Here is a 19,813-nt window from a genome sequence, read left to right on the forward strand (position 1 = left end):
TTAGAATGGATAAGCAATGAGGTCCTACTGTACACAAAGAACTACATCCCGTCTCTTGGGATAGACCATGATGGAAGATAATATAAGAAAGGAAATGTACATATATGTATGCCTGGGTCAGTTTGCTATACAGCTGAAATTGGCACAGCATTGTAAATCAACTATACTTTAATAAAAAATGAAAAGTGGCATCACCATAATCAGTATCATCTAGGTTTTCTTCTATATTGTCTTCTAGGATTTTTTATAGTTTTGCATTTTACATTTAGGGCTATGCTCTATTTTAATTTTGGTGAAGAGTGAAGGGTCTATGTCTAGATTCATGTTTTTTCATGTGGATATTATCTAGTTGTCTCATAACTATTTATTGAAGCTTCTGTCTGCTCCTTTGTTAAAGATCAGCTAATAATTTTATAAGGGTCTACTTCTGATAGATCTTTCTGTTCCACAGATCTATTTGTCTGTTCTTTAATGAGCTCCACATTGTCTTCATTTCTGTTGCTTTATAGTGAGACTTGCAGTCAGGTAGTATTTGTCCTCTAACTCTATTATGCTTCAATATTGTGTTGTCTGTTCTGGATCTTTTGCCTATCCATATAAATTTTACAATCAATGTGTCAATATCTATACAATAACTTCCTAGAGTTTTGATTGGGTTTACATTGAATCAATGAAGTGGGGGGAAATTATGTGTTGACAATCTTTAGTCTCACCATGAACATGAAAAATCTCTACACTTACCTTTGCTTCTTTGATTTCGTTCATCGGAGTTTTATAGATTTCTTCATAGATCTTGTCAATATTTTGTTAGATTTCTACCTAAATATAAATTGTTTTGAGGGGAGAAAGAATAAATGCTATTGTGTTTTCAACTTCAAATTGTACTTGTTTCTTTTGTATGTATATAAGAAAGCAATTGTGTATATTAATCATGTCATGTAATCCTGCTATAATCTATTATTAGCTCCAAGAGGTTATTTTATCAACTCTTTAAAATTTTCCTATGTAGATGATCCTGTCATTGAATAACAAAAATGGTTTTATATTTTCTTTTACAATCTTCACATATTTTATTTCCTTTTCTTGCCTAAATACATTAGCAAGGGTTTCCAACACAATGTTGAAAAAGTGGTGAGAGGGGACTGCCGAGACCAGCTCAGCAGGATGGGGCTGAAGAACGGGTGCTGTGGAACTTAAGGAAAGAAAGTTAACATAAAACTAGACACAGAGACATGTATCTTAAGTAAAGGTGGGAACCGGGTGACTCAAGGTCTCAGGGACCAAGAGCCCTGCCTCAAGAAACCACACTGCTTTTATTGTGCTCTTGAGGATTTCATCAAGCTAAAAGGGGGTTGTAGGTGCAGGATATAGGGTTTTTTTTATTATTTTGTAAGTTCTTTTATTATTTTAAAAGTCACTTAGCTGGTAAATGGTTAAACTTTTTACTCTACACTTTAGGCATTTAAGAATCATTAGCATTTGAGTTAGCTATCTATGCATAGCATTTCAGAGAATCCTCAAGTCATTTACCATCACTGTGACTGTTTCTCAAACAGGAAGACAGGACAAAGTAAGGAAGGACAAAATGGAGTTTTCAGCAAAGAGGCTAAGAAAATATTATAAAAATATGTCTCACAACAGGGGAATTTCTTGCCTTGTACCAGATCTTAGTAGGAAAATTTCTACTTTTTCACCATTAAGTATGTTGTTAACTTCAAGTTTTTATTGAAAGTCTTTATAAGGTGGAGAAATTGTCCTCCCTATTCTTAGTTTACTGAGAGTTTTTATCATAAGTGGGTGTTGGAATTTGATAAATGCTTTTTCTGGATCTATTGATATAATCACATGATTTTTCTTTAAGCTGTTGATGTGATAGATTGCATTAATTACTTTTTTAATGTTAAACCAGCTTTGCACATCTAGGGTAAATCCTGCTTGGTATTGGTGTTTATGTATTTTATACTTTTTTGTATTGAATTTGCTAATGCTTTGTTGCTGATGTTTTTACATCTATGTTTATATGAGATATTGATCTGTGGTTTTCTTTTCTTCATGCTTTTATTTAAGGAGATGTCATCCTGGATGAACAGTTCTGAGATTGCATATGATTTCAAGTGACAATAGATTTTCATCAGGTGATATAAGCTTGCAGGTGGTCAAGAATTTGTCATAGCTCCAAAAGTAATATTGGACATAGCATATATAAACTGCCTGCTGAATAGTAACTTTATAATAAATACTATATTACCACTAATGATAGCCATTAACTATTGGGCATTTATCATATACCAGAAATGCTGGAAATAATTACATCCTGAAATTTTGTGATAAAATCCACTTTGCCAACTTCTATTATTATTTTCAAATAAAGTGTGATTAGATTTTCAAAATGTTAAGAAACTGCATAAATTTTTATGAGGACACTAAAGCATAGTGTACACATTTACATTTTTCTCAAAGTATTTTGAAATATTTGTTGGAAGCATTGGCTGTTTCCTCAATAATTATGTGTTATCTGTAGTTTTGGTGAGAATTTTAATCAGAAATTGATGTTATATTTCTGTGCTCATAGTTTTCCCCCCCCCTACTTTATTCTGTTAATATACAGAATTTCATAAGGCTTTCCTCTGGTGGTGAGGTTGAAGCTTGTGTCTTTGAACATTGCTATTTCATTATTTGTCTTGTCACTTAATACAAATTGAAACTACAAAATTCCTATCTGGTCTCATTTTCTCATTAGCTAGTTTAGCCTGTATTTGAACTGGGAAGATTATTTTGCCTAGACTGTTATAGTAGGTGGCTACAATGTCAGGAACAAAAAAAAAAAAAGTTTTACAGTTTTTTAGAAGGACTTTTCTACGAAAGCTAAGTGGACAAGGAAGATCCTGAAATGAGAGTCCCAGTGAGGATTCCAGCCAGGACCAACAGCTTTGAACTTCATTGCTTCTCCCACCAAATGTTCCAATCCAGTCACCTTGGTCCAATCCACACACCACATCAGAACTCTTCCTATTTAGGGTTAAAGGATTTTTACTACTTTAGAGTCTCAAGTGTGCCACTAATAGCAAGTCTGCATAATATTAAATGCCATATGAGTTGAAAGAAAGCCAATTGTGAAAAATCTCTGAGAGTAATGAAGACACAGGTGACTGGGTCTAACACAATAGAAGCATACCTCAGAGATATCTTGTGAGTTCAGTTCTGACTGGTGCAGTAAAATGAATATCGAAACAAAGTGAGTCACACAAATTTTTGATTTCCCAGTGCATATAAAAGTTGTTTAGGCTATACTCTAGTCTGTTAAGTATGTAATAGCATTGTGCTTAAAAAATGTATATACTTTAATTTAAAAATACTTTATTGCCAATAAATGATAACCTTCGCTTAAGCTTTTCAGTGAGTCATAATCTTTTTGCTCATGAACAATTTGAAAAATTGTGAAAATTACTAAAATATGACACAGAAACATGAAATAAGCAAATGCTGTGGGAAAAATGAGGTCAGACTTACTCAATTTAGGGTTGCCATAATTGTTCATTTTTTAAAAAATGCAGTATTTGCAAAGTGCAACAAAATGAGGTGTGCCTGTAAATTTTAAAAGGCTTTAGATAGAAAGTAACTGATTGAAAGAATAGGCATATGCTTTGCTCTAGTTCATTCTTGTTTGCACATACTTTCTCATTCTGAAGGCTTGAAAATATACAAAAACTGTAGGTGGCAAGTTTCTACTTGGGAAATGAGACATTTCTTGATTATATTTCTGGAATTTCTCTAGATAGCTCATTGCCATTCCTGGCTGACTTCTGTGAAAAATTACTTAGTTCTTTCTGAGATATGGTGTATGATTCCAGACCCTTTGTGTATCTGTTGGACAGGCATATGTCTATAATCTTCCAAAGGACTTTGAATACCCCAAATACAGGATCAGGTATTTTGAAATAGGAAAACAAGACAGACCTCTATTGCCTCTGTCCATATTTCCTCCTCCATATTAGTTTTAAAAAAAGGTGATGATGTTTATGAGAAAGGAGCCACCCAACAAGAAAAACAGAATGATTATTTTCTTCAACATTGTGGGAAATAATGAGTTTGCTTGGTGGGGGTGGGCGATCATCAAGGACTTAAACCACTTTCCACGTTGTTTTTAATGAAATTCTTGCCCCAGGGTTTATGAACTCTCCCTCCTAATTGTTGTCTTTTTCCAGTGGCTGCCTGTAACCAAAACAATTTTATTTATAAGGTATAAAATCTTGTCTTATTATTGATATTAAAATATTTTGTTTAGTAATTACAAGCCAGGGATTCTAGAAGTACTTGTTCTCATACAGAAAAAAACAGACAGACATTTTAATGCGCATCATGCACATTCATCAAGAAAAATACTGTGCTATGTTGTTTGCAGCAAGAAACACAATTGACGTTTTATGTTTGGAGTTTCTGTGATCCTAAATCATCTGTTTCATAATGACATTATTGGTTATTATTCATCCATTAGGCATTTACGTGCTAGGCACTGTGTAGAAAGTTTTGTAAATAATGATCTGAGGATACAGATCCAGGCAAAAAACTGCTGAATGTAAGACAATATGATAAGGAAGACTTGGGGAGAATATACATGAAGGGTCAGAAAATCTTTCATTAAAGGCTATATAGGAAATATTTTAGGCATTGTAACCCGTATTGTCTCTATCACAGATATTCAACTCTGCTCTTATAATGTAAATCAGCCAGGGGAAACACATACATGATGAGCATGGCAGTTTGTAAAGAATTTTTTTAGTTTATTTATAACTATCAAATTTGAATTTTATGCAATTTTCATGTTACAAAAACATTCTTTTTTGATTATTTTTCAAACATTAACAAATGTAAAAACCATTCTTAGTTCACAGAAAAAAGGCAATGGAACAGATTTGGCCCACGGGCAATATTTTGCTAACTCCTAACATGAACTAGTTTCAGGACCTTCTTTCCACTGTTTGGAAAGTACCTGACAGACAAGAGAGAGTATGTTTCTTTGTCTAAGGTGTGGATATATGTATCAGTCTCAAGGCAGTGGAGTTAGTAAAATGTTGAAAAATATTTAGATACTATGAGAAGATTTTCTGCACTCCACTCCTCTCAATAGTAACTTCCAATGACTCAGTACCTTCATATGAGTTCTTCCCAATGTCTTAATTCAATCCATTTTGCTATAAGTAAGAATTTATCACCCAAATGAGACCAAACTTCAAACACTAATATGTCTGAATTTCTTTTCCATAGAACTTAATGGCTTGGGAAGAGTTTAGTTGTAGATATGAATCATAATAGGATGACAGTTTCATCAGTGTGTGTGTAGATGAACATAACCAATCTAAATGGACATCAATATTTCAGATTTCTGGAGAGGAACTTTGTCAAATTTAGAATCCTTATACTAAAGTCTAATAATGAAATGAACATCTTCCAGAAACATGAGTTTCCCACACTGCAAAAACCGTGAGTATGAGGAACCCATTGATTTTTTTGGTTATGTACCTAAAAAATACTTATATGGCATGACAAAAATAAATGAATCAGATTTTGACTACCTTCATTTTCAATGTTTTATTGATATTTCTATTTGCTATGTTATTGATTTCTGCTCTCACATTAATTACTTTCTAATTTCTCACTTTGAGTTGTTTGTTGTTACTTTATTACAGTGGGGGCTCAGGTAATTGATTTCAGTCATTTCCTCTTTTCTAATATAGGACTCTAGTTCTCTACATTTCCTTCTAAATATTACTTTGGTAGCATCCATAAATTATGACAAGAAGTGTTTTCAGTTGAATTCAGTTAAAATATTTTTAATTTTTTGTTTAATTTCTTCATTGAACTCTGAGGAATTAGATATGCGTTATTTAGTTTACAAATATTTGGCAATTTTCTGAGTTGTCTTTCTTTTACTGATTTCTATTCAAAATATACTTTTTTGAATGACTCGAATCCTTTGAAATTATTGAGAGCGTTTCATGACTTGTAATTCTGTCAATCTTAGAAAATAATTTTTGTGCACTTGCAGACAATGTATGCTCTCTTGCTCTAGGGCATAATGTTTTATAAATGGTCAATTAGGTCAAGTAATTTAATATTGACATTCAAGTCTTCATATTCCAGCTAATTTTCTGTGAACTTCTTTTATCAATCTGGAGAGAGGGATATTGAAATTTCTGACTATATCTGTGCATTTGTCTATATCTGCCTGTGTTTCTATCACTTTTCTCCATCATGTTATTAAGTGGATGAACAATTAAAATTGGTCTGTCTTCCCATGGAATTGACTCCTTTACCACTATTAAATGACATTCTTTGTCTGCAGTAATATTATTTGCTCTGAACTCTATTTTCTTGATTTTAATGTAGCCGCTTCTACTTTCATTTTGATAGCATTAACATGTTATATATTTCTCCATCCTTTAACATAATTTTTTCTGTATTTGAAGTTCATTACTTGTAGACAGTATTTAGTTCTTTTTTAATGATTATTATTATTAAAGTATAGTTGATTTACAGTGTTTCTTCAAGTTCTATTGTACAGCAAAATGACCCAATCACACACATTCCCTTGTGCTATACAGTAGGGTTCCAATGCCCATCTATTCCAAATATAACATCCAAAATACCCTTAAAATGCCCATCCATCCCACTCCCTCTTCTTTCCCCCTGGCAACTGCAAGACTGCTATCCTTAGCCATGATATCTTTCTGCTTTTTTTTTTTTGATGGGATCATCTGTTCCACATTTTAGATTCTAAAAATAAGTGATGTCACATGGCATTTCTCTTTTACTTTATGGCTTACATCACTTAGTATGAGAGTCTCTATTGCCATCCATGTTGCTGCAAGTGGCAATATTTTGTCTTTTTTATGGCTAGGTAATATTCCCTTGTGTGTGTATATATATATATATATATATATATATATATATATATATACCTCATCTTCTTCATCCATTCATCTGTCAATTGACATTTAGGTTGTTTCCATGTCTTGGCTATTGTGAATAGTGCCCTATGAACATAGGGGTCCATGTATCTTTTTCAATGAAAGTTTTGTCCAGTCTACATATATGCCCAGCAGTAGGATTGCTAGGTCATATTGTAGTTCTATATGTAGTTTTCTGAAGTACCTCCATACTGTTTTCCATAGTAGTTGTACCAATTTACATTCCCATCAACAGTGAAGGAGGTTAACCTTTTCTCCACACCCTCTCCAGCATTTGTTATTTGTTGACTTCTTAATGATGGCCATTCTGACAGGTGTGAGGTGGTAACTCATTATAGTTTTAATTTGCATTTATCTTATAATTAGTGATATTGATCATTTTTTCATATGCCTCTTGGTCATCTGTATGTCTTCTTTGGAGAAATGTCTATTCAGGTCTTCTGGCCATTTTTCAATTGGGTTTTTTGTTTCTGAGTTGAACATAAGCAGAATGCTCTCTGACATAAATCATGGCAAAATCTTGTTTGATCCACTTCCTAGAATAATGACAATAAAAACACAAATAAACCAATGGGACCTAATTAAACTCAAAAGCTTTTGCACAGCAAAGGAAACCATTAAAAAATGAATAGACAACCCATAGAATGGGAGAAAGTCTTTGCCAACAATGCAACAGACAAGGGCCTAATCTCCAAAGTAGTTCTTTTTTTAAAAATCCAATTTTTCTTTTTTTGATTGCTGCACCTGCAGCATATAGAAGTTCCCAGGCGAGGGGTAGAATTGGAAATGATACTCCTGGCCTACACCACAGTCATAAAAAATGTGAGCTCTGCGCCATGTCTGCAACTTATACAACAGCTCAAAATAATCCCAAATACCTAACCCACTGAGTGAGGCCTGGGAGAAAACCTGCATCCTCATGGATATTTGTCAGATTCATTACCACTGAGCCAGAGTAGGAACTCCTGACTTTATTATTTTTTATCCAATCTGACAATCTGCATTTTAAGGAAAGCCCTTATAACATTTATATTTAATATAATTATTATTATAATTAGTTTTAAAATCTATCATATTACTTGTGGTTTTCCATTTATTTTATCTGTTTTTTTATAGGCCTGTGTTTGGATTAAGTACATTTTATGCTTTTACCTTTTTGTAATATTATTAATTAAAACTTTTTATTTTGTCACTTTAGTGCTTCAGTGTTTGCATTAGTGATATTAGTATACACTTAAAACTCATTAAAATTTATTTTGAAGTCACTTATACTATCTCACTTATACTATAACAAACTTAAAAAAGTCTAATTATACACTCCCAGTATTTTTGTTTTTTTAATTCTACATATAATAAACCCAGAGACAATTTATTAAATTTTAAAAATATATAAACAATACAAATATATATTTACACATGTAGTTATACCTTCCAATGTTCACTGTTACTCTGTGTAAATCTATATTTCTCTTGGTATAATTTCCTTCTGCCCATAGGACTTTCTTCAACATTTCTTGTAAATCTGTTAGTGACAATTTTTTCAGCTTTTATATGACAAAAGTTTTACTTTCATCTTCGCTTTTCAAAGATATTTTTTCTGGGTACCTAATTCTAGGATAATAAGCTGAAATTTTTCCTTTCAATATTTAAAAGGTTTTGGTCTACCTTCTACCTCACGAACTGCTTTTTTTAAAAAAAAGATAGGATATACAATATTATACAAGTTACAGGTGTAAAACAGAGTGATTCACAGTTTTTAAAGGTTATACTACATTTATAGTTATTATAAACTATTGGCTATATTACCTATTTCATACTTCATCTAACTTAATTTCCCTTAGCATAATACATTCCAAATGCATCCATATTGTTGCAAAAGGAAGATTGTCATTCTTTATGGTTGAGTAGTATTCCATTGTGTATAAATACCACATCTTTTTAATCCATTCTTCTGTTGATAGACACTTATGTTGCTTCCATAGCTTGGAAACTGTAAATATGCTGCTATGAGTAGATATCTAGATCTCTCTTTTTGTACATGTCTATTTTCTTAATACTCCGATCTGTGAACTCTACTTACTTTGGCTCATGCATGTTCCCAGCTATTTACCCTCATCTCAAGAGAAATCCTTCAGTCTTTGTCTGGTTTTTCCTCCCTGTGCAGTGGACTGGAAAGTTTTTCCAGACTATAGTCTGGTGCATTCATGGTGTTATTTTGTTTGGTTTTGTAGTGGTTACAGGTTTAAGGATTACCTTGTTACTCCATCTTGGGGAGAAGCAGAAGTCCTATACGTTTTTATAAATTGACTTCTGTTTTCTTAAAATGATGAACAACTAAAATGACATCTGGTCAACAACATGGGAACTGAAAATATTCCTCACAAAATCTTAAATAATGGGAGAAATAAAGATTAACTTTTTTTGCTTCTTAGGGAAGATTAAATTGTTAAAGTAAAATTGATTAAAACAAAATTTTCAGATTTCCAAAGTTTTCTTTATATTTTGTCAATGTGAAATGTCTTGCTGAGTTAACAGTATCTCACTTGCCAAGCACTAATCATTAACAAATATTCATAGGAGTATAGAGACTTTCAAAGGATGATATTACTCAGCATAATATTAATTAACTGACTATATGGGTTGTAGAATTTCCTTAGTTAACATAGTTAAATGGTTGTTGCTGAGATGGTATTAAAAACACTTTGTTCACTATTTATTTATAAAAGTAAATTTTAGAGTGTTCTATTTTACACTCTGAAAATACCTCCATTATACAACAGGGTGCTAAACTCATAGTGTCAATTGTGTAAAATAATGTCTAAAAGACATTAAAATCACTGATTATTTCTGGGGAACCCTGTCCTATTCACATAAGAGCAAACAGAGGCTTATTTTAAACAGAAATGATATTGTAATCCACTCTTATTTATACATACAGATGGTATAAAAATTACCCTCTTTATGACTGTTTTGTCAAAATAATTTAAAACTTATTGCAACAAATTTGACATTTCATACTGCTGTGAAGAAAGCATGTAAAATGAGTCCATGTTTTAAAACAGCAGGGTAGCTTCCAGTGCAATAATTAACTGGTAACATGCCACTGGTATCAAGAGGATTTTTAATCCCATTAAACATTAACGTAGCATTTTTGCTTCTGTCACAATAAGGCAGTCATCTATGTTTGAACCTGCTGGGAAACTGTGGATATGTTTAGAAGGAGAAGAGACAAAGAAAGGCAAATAGGCAAGAAATTCACATTTATAGAGCTGGCATCTAATGCCAAAATATTTTTAAAGCATTATTTAAGGGATTTGATGGCTATATGAACAGTTTTGATCTGCAACTGCTACACTGCAGCAACTGATTTTTTATTTTTACATAAATAACTATTCTTTTATTGTACTAAAGGGCTCTTATCCATCTACATCTGAAGAGTAAACTAATGAGATTTAGCCTAGAAATATTTGTTAATATTTTATAAAGCCAGGTTTGCAACGGTTGCTTAGAGCTGACCTTCACATATTCAGAATAAGGTAGTGTGGGTGCTTCAAAATCTCCTAAAATTCAAATTCAATGCAACTACATTTTAGAGACCTCTTAAAAAGTCAATGATCCAAATACACGGAGGAAAATGTGGTAGCTAACAGTTAACTTTATTTCCTAGTCACAAATGTTCACTTGAGTCCTAGGATGCTGAAATGTTAGTTTTTGGATTGTTACTAATCTGTGTACACTATATAATGCATGAGCAAGCTCCTTCTTATATTGCAGTGAATTTATTTCACTTTAATGAAAGTCAGTGTGCTATATTGAAAGAACTATGGTACAGAGTTAGAAAGTCACAAAATCTAGGTTCTAGGACATTGTTTCTCTACCATATGAAAATATAAAACAATGTCATTACCCTGAGCCTGTTTCTCCAGTTGCAAAAGGAGACAACAGAGCCAATGGCTAGTTTTCAAACTTATTTCGCTAGTTGACTTATTTTATAAAATGAAATAAGTAGGCTCAGAAGATCTTTCACCTCAGAATGTAAGATGAAATAGAAAACACATCAAGTTGATAAACTACATATTAGTGAAAGAAAATGTAGTTAATTTGTTGGGAAATACGCATCTGATCATGAGTTCACAAAAAAGTAAAATTACCATTAATGGAATACAAAAGCATAGTACAAATTCCAAGAGGAAAAAAAGAATAAAAAATGAATTGATTAAAGCCTGAAAATAAATATGTGAAACAATTAAAAAGAAATACAAAATTAATAACAAAATATGAAAAGATAAAAATTCAGTCAGTCGTCCTTGGTGGTATTGTGGGTTCAGTTCCAGACATCACAAAAAAGTGAGTCACACATTTTTTTTGGCTTTCCTGTGCATGTAAAAGTTATATTTATACTGTACTATAGTCTACTGAGAGTGAATAACATTATGTCTTAAAGATGTATATATCCTAATTTAAAATAATGCTATTGGGTAAATGACACTAATAGACTTACTTGATAGAGGGTTGCCACAAACTTTCAAATTAAAAAAAAATGCAATATCTGTGGAATAAAATGAGGTATGTCAATATTCTTCAGAATAAGATAACTTACATCAAAATCTCCACAATTCATACACAATGCCCATTATATAAAATAAATAATGAAATATGTTAATCTGCATGAAAACATGACATTATTAAGATAAATGAAAACTAGAGGCACTCAAAAAAAAGCCATATTGGAATAGCAAATATTTTTAAACAGATATTTTGTTATTACTTAGAATATTATATTTTATGTAAAACATATTTATAAAACATTTTATTATATAAAGATATTATATAAAATATTATTTTATATTAAGTTTAGCAATTATACGAGAAAGTGAATTAAATGCAAGAAGGATGAGTAATTTTAGAATAGATAAAAAATTTATTTATTTTTTTTGCTTTTTAGGGCCGCACCTGCAGCATATGGAGGTTCCCAGGCTAGGGGTCAAATCAGAGCTATAGCTGCCAGCCTACAGCACAGCCACAGCAACACAGGATGTGAGCTGTGTCTGCAGCCTACACCACAGCTCACAACAACGCCAGATACTCAACCCACTGAGTGAGGCCAGGGATCGAACCCTCGACCTCATTGTTTCTAGTTAGATTCATTTCCATTCTGCCACGATGGGACCTCCAGAATAGATAAAAAATTTTAAATCGAAACCTCAAAGTAAAAAAAAATCAATATCTGAAATAAAAAATTCATTCGATGGACTTAAGGGAAGCTTGGTGCCAGATAAGAAACATTCAATGAACATGAACATCAATCAGTAGAAATTAATCAAATTGAATAATACTAAAAATATGTAAAATTTTTAATTTAAATAAAATATGGAAAAATATCAAGTGTCTAAGATGCCTGTAATTAGAATCCCAAAAGAAGAGGAGCAATAAAAGAAGTAGGAAAATTTTGAGAAAATAATGGAAAAAATTTCCAAATTATATTCAAAACTGTAAAAACATCCACAAAACCCAAAATTAATCTTGACACATGTTAGTCAAACTTCCAAAACTCAAATATAAATAAGAAAATCTTGTAAACTGCTGGTGGAGGAGATGGGATAATTTATATAGAGAGAAGAAATAAAAATTTTGTTGAGACCAAGATCATGACATAAATTCTCCTGGAATTCATTTTTCATATAGATGTCAAGAACGTACAATGACACTTGGAGAAATTCCCTCAGAAAGAAATCCAGAAACTAAATGTGTGACTCTTGCACATAGGATGAATTAAAAAATACCCACACTGAAGCAGGTAGAAAAGACTAAGACATACTTTTACCATAAAGCCCACTCCAAGCACAGTGCTGTATAATCAAGAAGGCTCTCCTGACTCCTACCTTCTCTCTGAGGAGCAAAGTGTTTAAATCATACATCCATTGTCCCAAATTTTAGGACTCCTTCCAAAGGATTAAGCCCCAAAACATCTAGCTCTGAAAGCCAATGTGCCTCGCATTCATGAGGCCCTCAAGATTACAGCAAAGTAGTTATTAATCGGGCATGCAGGCACTCACTGTGATTGAGCAGGACATTATGAGGCCTTTATGGGACAGACACTTGCCCTCCCATCCAGGCCCTCCACCTACCTCTTGTTTGTAGAAAAACTTTAGCCTCCCAGGCCTTTCTAAAGCTCCAAAGAACAAATTTAATCAGAAAAGTGAGAAAATGCAGAAACAAAGCAAAACAGTCAAACAAGAAAAAATAATAACTTAGCCATTAAACAAAATCAAGAATATTAGTTCCTCCTCAAGGGCTATAGATAACATTCTGAGCTATATTCTTGAGCTATTTTGCAGATACCAAAACCTCCATTAGATGGAAGAAGTTAACTGCATTCCAACCACAAGCATGCAGACACTAGACCTTTGGAAACAAAAGGTTGATGATGTTGACTCTATTACCTTACAATCAACCAGTGGGAAGAATGTCCGTGAAGTAACTTGAATGCTTTCATTATGTTTTAAAATTTAAATATCTTACGATTTTGTCAATTATACCTCAATAAAATGGAAAAATAATTTTGTGACTGGTATTTTAGTAGAAAAAATGGAGTCCATAATCAATGAAATGACATGTTTAATATGCTGAAGAGCATGTCAACCTTGAATGCTATATTTAATGAAAATGCTTTCAAATGGGAAGACAACATTTAGAGATTCCATAACAAAAACAAACCTGAGAAAAATGTATCACCAACACATCTACACTGAAAGAAATGCTTAAGAAATTTCTTCAGGCAGAAGAAAAAAATACAAGATTGAAGTTAAGATCCACAGGTATGAATAAAGATGACTGGAAAAGGTAAATATCTGGGTAATATAAAGAATACTTTCCCTTCTTTTTCTAGATTCTTTAAAACCTATTAAAACTAATGAGTGAGTTTAGCAAGGTCTTAGAATACGAGATCGATATACAAAATTAATTATATTTTTATACACTAGTGATGAACAACTGGAAATTTTTAAAATTGTAAATTCAGTCCACAATAGCATGAAAATGCATGGAATACTTCAATATAATTTAACAAAATATATTCCAGACTTACATAAGGAAAGCTAACATTGATGAAGGTAATTAAAGAGATCTAAATAAAAGGAGAGAAATAGTACTTTCATATAATGGGAAATTCAATGATGTTAAGATATCACCTATCTCTAAAGTGATTTATATATTCAAGGCAATCCAAATCAAAATCTCAGTAGGTAATTTTTAAAGAAATTCATAATATAGTTCTAAAAATTTATATGGAAAAACACGATTTCAAATCACCAAGACCATTTTCAAAGGAAGTGAAGCAGTGTTCAAAGTATATGAAAAGACTTGTGGCTGCATGATGGGAGGGGGAGGGAGTGGGAGGGATTGGGAGCTTGGGCTTATCAGACACAATTTAGAATAGATTTACAAGGAGATCCTGCTGAGTAGCATTGAGAACTTTGTCTAGATACTCATGTTGCAACAGAACAAAGGGTGGGGAAAAAAAAAAGTAATTGTAATGTATACATGTAAGGATAACTTGATCCCCTTACTGTACAGTGGGAAAATAAAAAAAAAAACAAAGTATATGATTTCAAGACATATTATACAGCTATAATAATCAAGATAGTATGGTATTAGCATAAGTATAAACATGTAGATAAATGAGACATAGATTCTAAAAACAACTTTATATAGGGTGAATTGATTTCTGAGAAAGGTGCTAAGGAAATTCAGTGAGAAATGGTCAGTCTTAAAAACAATTGGTATGGTGAATGATTGGCCAATGAAGAATTTCTGTATAGCACTAGGAAATTTACCCAACATTCTGTGATAAGCTATATGGGAAAAGAATCTGAAAAAGAATGAATCTGTGTATATTTATAACTGAATCACTTTGTTGTACGGCACAAATTATCACAGAATTGTAAATCAAATATATTTAATCAAAACTTAAAAAACTGATCCAGAATTTTCTTGTGGCACAGTAGCTTAAGAATCAGTATTGTCACTGCAGTCACTGGGGTTGCTGTTGTGACATGGGTTCGATTCCTCGACCAGGAACTTCCACATGCCATGAGCTTGGCCAAAAAAATGGTGCTAGGATTATTAGATATCCATATTTTAAAAAGACTTAAACATTTCCTTGAGCCATAAGGATATTAACTAAAAATGAATCTAAGTATTAATGTAAGAATTAAAGCTATAAATCTTTGCAAGAAAGACTGGGAAAAACTCTTGGTGAACTCTGGAAAATATTTCTTTGGAAACATAAAACGTGGTTCGTATTAGTTTTATATATATATGTGTATATATATATATATTTAGAATGACTTGTGACTTAAATATCTAAATATCACTTACAACTCAGTAGTAAAAAGGATAAATAATTTAACAATAGATATGCAAAGGGTTTGGATAATTTACCAGAGAAGAGATACAGATGAAACACAAGCACATGAAAAGATATCATTTCATTATTCATTAGATAAATGCAAATTAAAACCACAATATACCACTTCATGGTCACTTGAATAGTTTAAAAACAAAACAAAACTTTCACTACAAAATGTTTGCAAGGATGTGGACCATTGAAATTTTTGTATGACTTTTGGTGGGAATGTAAAATGTTTCAGTCGTATTGGCAAACAGTATGGTAATTTTTTAATGTTATACATATTCCTAGCCATTTATACAAGAGAAAAGAAAACACATTTACGCAAAAACCTGCACATGACTGTTTATAGCAGCTCTGTTCTTTATAGTGAAAAAATAAAAATAAGATGCTCTGCTATGGTCTATTTGTGACTTCTTGCCTGGAATTCATATGTTGAAATCCTAATGCAGAAAATGATGGAATTAGGATGGGAGACATTTGAAAAGTGCTTAGGTCATGAGAATAGAGCCCTTTTTAATGGGATTAGTATTCATAAAGAAGAGCCCACAAGGCTCTCTAGCTCCTTCCACCATGTGAGAATGCAGCACGAATTTGGCAATCTGCAAACTGAAAGAGCGCCTTCATCAGAATGTGACATTTTGTCACCTTAATCTTGGACTTCCAGATTCCAGAATAGTGAGAAATAAATTTCTATTATTCATAATCCACCTAGTCTGTATTATTTTGTTAAAGCTGTCTGAATTGACTAATACAAGTCATGAATAGTGAAACAAAGTTTGATACTTCCACAAATAGGAACTCCACTCATTAATAAAATAAATGAACAATCATTTTGCACAATAACATGGGTTAGTGTCAAAAGTGTTATACACAGTGAAAGTCATACAAAAAATACTACATACAGTACAGCTGCATTTATTGGACATCCTGGAAAAGGTAAAACTACAGGAATATAAGTGAGATCATTGGTGCCAGGGGATTGGGAGCAGTGGGAGGGATTGATTTAACAAGGGCATGACAGCACTTTCTGATTGTGATGGTGATTATGTAATTGTATATATTTGTCAAATCATCAAGTGTACAGCATAAAATCATAATTTTTTTACATGTAAAATATACATCTGTAAGTCTAACAATAAGAAAAAAATAAGTTAATGCTTAAATAAAAAATAGTAATGTATTGTGGCATTTAGAACATATACAAAAGTACAATCTATGAAAAAAATAGTACAAAATATGGAAAGGGTTAATAGAATTATTCTGCTGTAAATTTTTACTAAAATAATGTGAAACAAAATACACATTTTTTAATTAGCTGCACCAAATATAAATAGGGAAGGACCAATATCCCTGAAGAATATAGAGACAAAATTTTTCAACAAAATATATAAGCAAACTGAATTCAAGAATTCATAGAAGGATTATATACCATGACCAAATGGGATTTATCCCTGTGAAGCAAGAATATTTTAGCATAAAAAATCAATAAATATGATACATAACATTAAGAAAATAAAAACCACATAATCACCACAATAGAGGCATAAAAAGCATTTGACAAAATACATCCACAGCTAAAATCATACTTAACATGTACAAAAATTAAAGCTGTTCTTCTAAGATCAGGAATAAGACAAGGGTGGCCACTTCTCTCAAGATACTGCTGAAAGTACTTAAGCAATCATGCAAAACAAAGAAATGAAAGGTATCCAAATCAGAAAGAAAGAAGTAAAATGATTGCTATTTGCTGATGATACAATCTTGATGAAAATCCCAAGGACTCAACTTAAAAACCATTTAATTTAATCAAAAAATGCAGTAAATTTGCAAAGTATAAAATCAGTACACACTTCACTTAGCCTAATACCCTCCAAGTCTGTTCATGTTGTTGTAAATGGCTTTATGTCTGAGTAGCATTCTACTGTATGAGCTATACATATATACATATATATGTATAGTAAATAATATTGCCGTAAGTACTGTGGTGCATGTATCTTTTTGAACTAGTGTTTTAGGGTTTTTTTTTTGGATATATATGCAGGAGTGGAATTACTCGGTCATATGGCAATTCTAGTTTTAGTTTTTTGAGAAACCGTTATATGTTTTCCATAGTGGTTTCATATATATAATACTTTTTGACCTAGACTATTTCACTGGTAGAACTACATACTTCCTGCTGTATCATATCAGGAGGTCATAATTTTAATACATTATTAAATATTATGTCATAACTATCTAATACATTATTATTAACTAAATAAGAAATATATACATCCTAAATATTGCATCCCTGAATGTATTCATCATATAGCTAGAAATTTGTACCCTATAACCAGTATCACCTTATTTCCCCCAACACACAGCCCTTAGCAACCACCATTCTACTCTCTATTTCTGCAAATTCAACCTTTTTAAATTCCATATGAAAGTGAGATTATACAGAATTTATCTTTCTGTATCTGGTTTATTTAACTACTATTATGTCATTTTATGTCCACCCATGTCACAAATGGCAATATTTCCTCCTTACATGGCTGTATTTTATTCTATTGAATATATATATACATAACAAATTTTTTCTTATCTATTTATCCATCAATGGACACTTAGGTCATTTCCATGTCTTGACTATTATAAATAATACTGCAATGAACATGGGGGTAAAATAGACATGGAAGTACAGTATATCTATGAGATACTGATTTCATTTCCCCTTTGGACATATACCCAGAGTGAGATTGCTAGATCATATGATAGGTCTATTTTTAGTTTTTTAAAGAACCGTCATGGTGTTTTCCATAATGGTTTTACCAATTTACTGTCCCACCAATATTGCACAAGTGTACCTTTATCTCCACACCCTCACCAACACTCATTATCTCTTAACATTTTGATAATAGCCATTCTAACATTTGTGAGGTAATATTTTCATGATCATGATTTGTATTTCCCAGAAGATTAGTGATATTGAGCATTTTTTAAGTACCTGTTGTTCATTTATTATGTCCTTTTTGCAAAACTCTCTATCAGATCCTTTGCCTGTTTTTCAATTGGGTTCATTGATTATTTTGCAATTGAGTTGTATAAGTTTCTTATATACTTTTTCCAGCTTTATTGAGGCATAATTTAGAAATAAATTCATATAAAACCAAGGTATACAACATAATACTTTGATATATGTATATATCGTAAAATTATTATCAGACTAAAGTTATGTAAAACATCTCTCACTACATATATTTTGATGTTAATCCTTTATCAGATATGCTATTTGCAATTTTTTTCATTCTGTAGGTTGATGATTCATTTTGTTGATTGTTCCTTGGATATGTGGAATTGTTTTAGTTTAATGTAGTCTCACTGTTCATTTTTGCTTTTGATGTCATATCCAAAAAAATTATCAAGAAAAATGCAAAGGAGGTTTTCTCCTATGTTTTCTTCTGAGATTTATAAAGTTTTAGGTCTTCTGTTTAATTTTTTAATCAGTTTTGTTTTGATTTTTGTATATGGTCTAAATAAGAGTTCAATTTCATTCTTTTCCAGTTTTCCCAGCACCAGTTACTAAAGAAATTATTCTTTCCTCATTGGGTATTCTCGGCACTCTTGTCAATGGTTAATCGACCATAGAGATATATATCTTGGCAGGCACTTATACAACAATCCAAACTGTGAATCAAGGCATCAGAGTTAATCATGGGGGTAGTAACAGTTCAAATAGTGGATAGTTAAAACTCAGGCATAAGGAATGTTGTAACCAAGAATGTACACATTCAGATTACAGTAGCAAATCCTACAATAATTATTATACAGACAATAGTCTAAAATATGGTCCATGATCATTGTCCCAAACTTGAAGGATACATCCATAAAATTATGTCATCAATTGAGTGGTCCCTGGAAAACTTTTTAAAGATCTGGGTAATATTGTGGATTATTTACCATCTTGGGCTATGTGGGTAAGTGATGAGTTCTCTGAAGCGGTGATATGTCCTTGGACTGTCACCTATGGTATAGGAGGCATACACATGTCCAGCAGCAAACTTCAGGGTTGAGTCCATCTCACTCAGGGTTTAGATTCTCTGGAGCGGTGCCCTTCGGGGAACAGTTTACCCACCCATGTTACTATCCAGTTGTGATACTGGTCATGGGCTAGAGATAGGCTATCCTGCTATAAACTGGAGACTTCTCTGAGGACTGAACTGCATATTTGATGCACGCTGCTAGTGGAACAAATTGTTTAGAGTTCTGGTGTCTTTGGGGGTCACATGTAGCAACCGAATGGGTGGTTTCCCTTTCATTCCCCAAGAGCTTACTCAAGCACATAAATCCTGGGCACATTTATATTTCAGGATAGGGGAGATCTTCTGGATGCTATGTAGGTATTCCTGTGACCAAATTGTGAGGAAATGGACAAATTATGGTAAAATAGTCC

At 32.3% G+C, this 19,813-nt stretch overlaps 1 long non-coding RNA gene across 2 annotated transcripts in view; it reads right to left on the reverse strand.

The window, feature by feature from the left end:
- Positions 1 to 7,005: 7,005 nt before the first annotated feature.
- The window catches only part of LOC146394681 (uncharacterized), an 81,191-nt gene continuing 68,383 nt past the window's right edge, over positions 7,006 to 19,813 (reverse strand). For both annotated transcript variants that reach the window (XR_014835915.1, XR_014835914.1), the window contains 2 exons: positions 11,470 to 11,517; positions 7,006 to 7,504 (listed from right to left, as the gene is read on the reverse strand). This is a non-coding gene — a long non-coding RNA (uncharacterized LOC146394681). The remainder of the gene's footprint in view (positions 7,505 to 11,469; positions 11,518 to 19,813) is intronic.

The sequence above is a fragment of the Sus scrofa genome, chromosome X (assembly GCF_054392235.1).
Source record: "Sus scrofa isolate SSC_HxYL_T2T_F1_AM1 chromosome X, Sscrofa_HxYL_maternal_Yorkshire_Landrace_v2.0, whole genome shotgun sequence".
NCBI lineage: Eukaryota > Metazoa > Chordata > Mammalia > Artiodactyla > Suidae > Sus > Sus scrofa.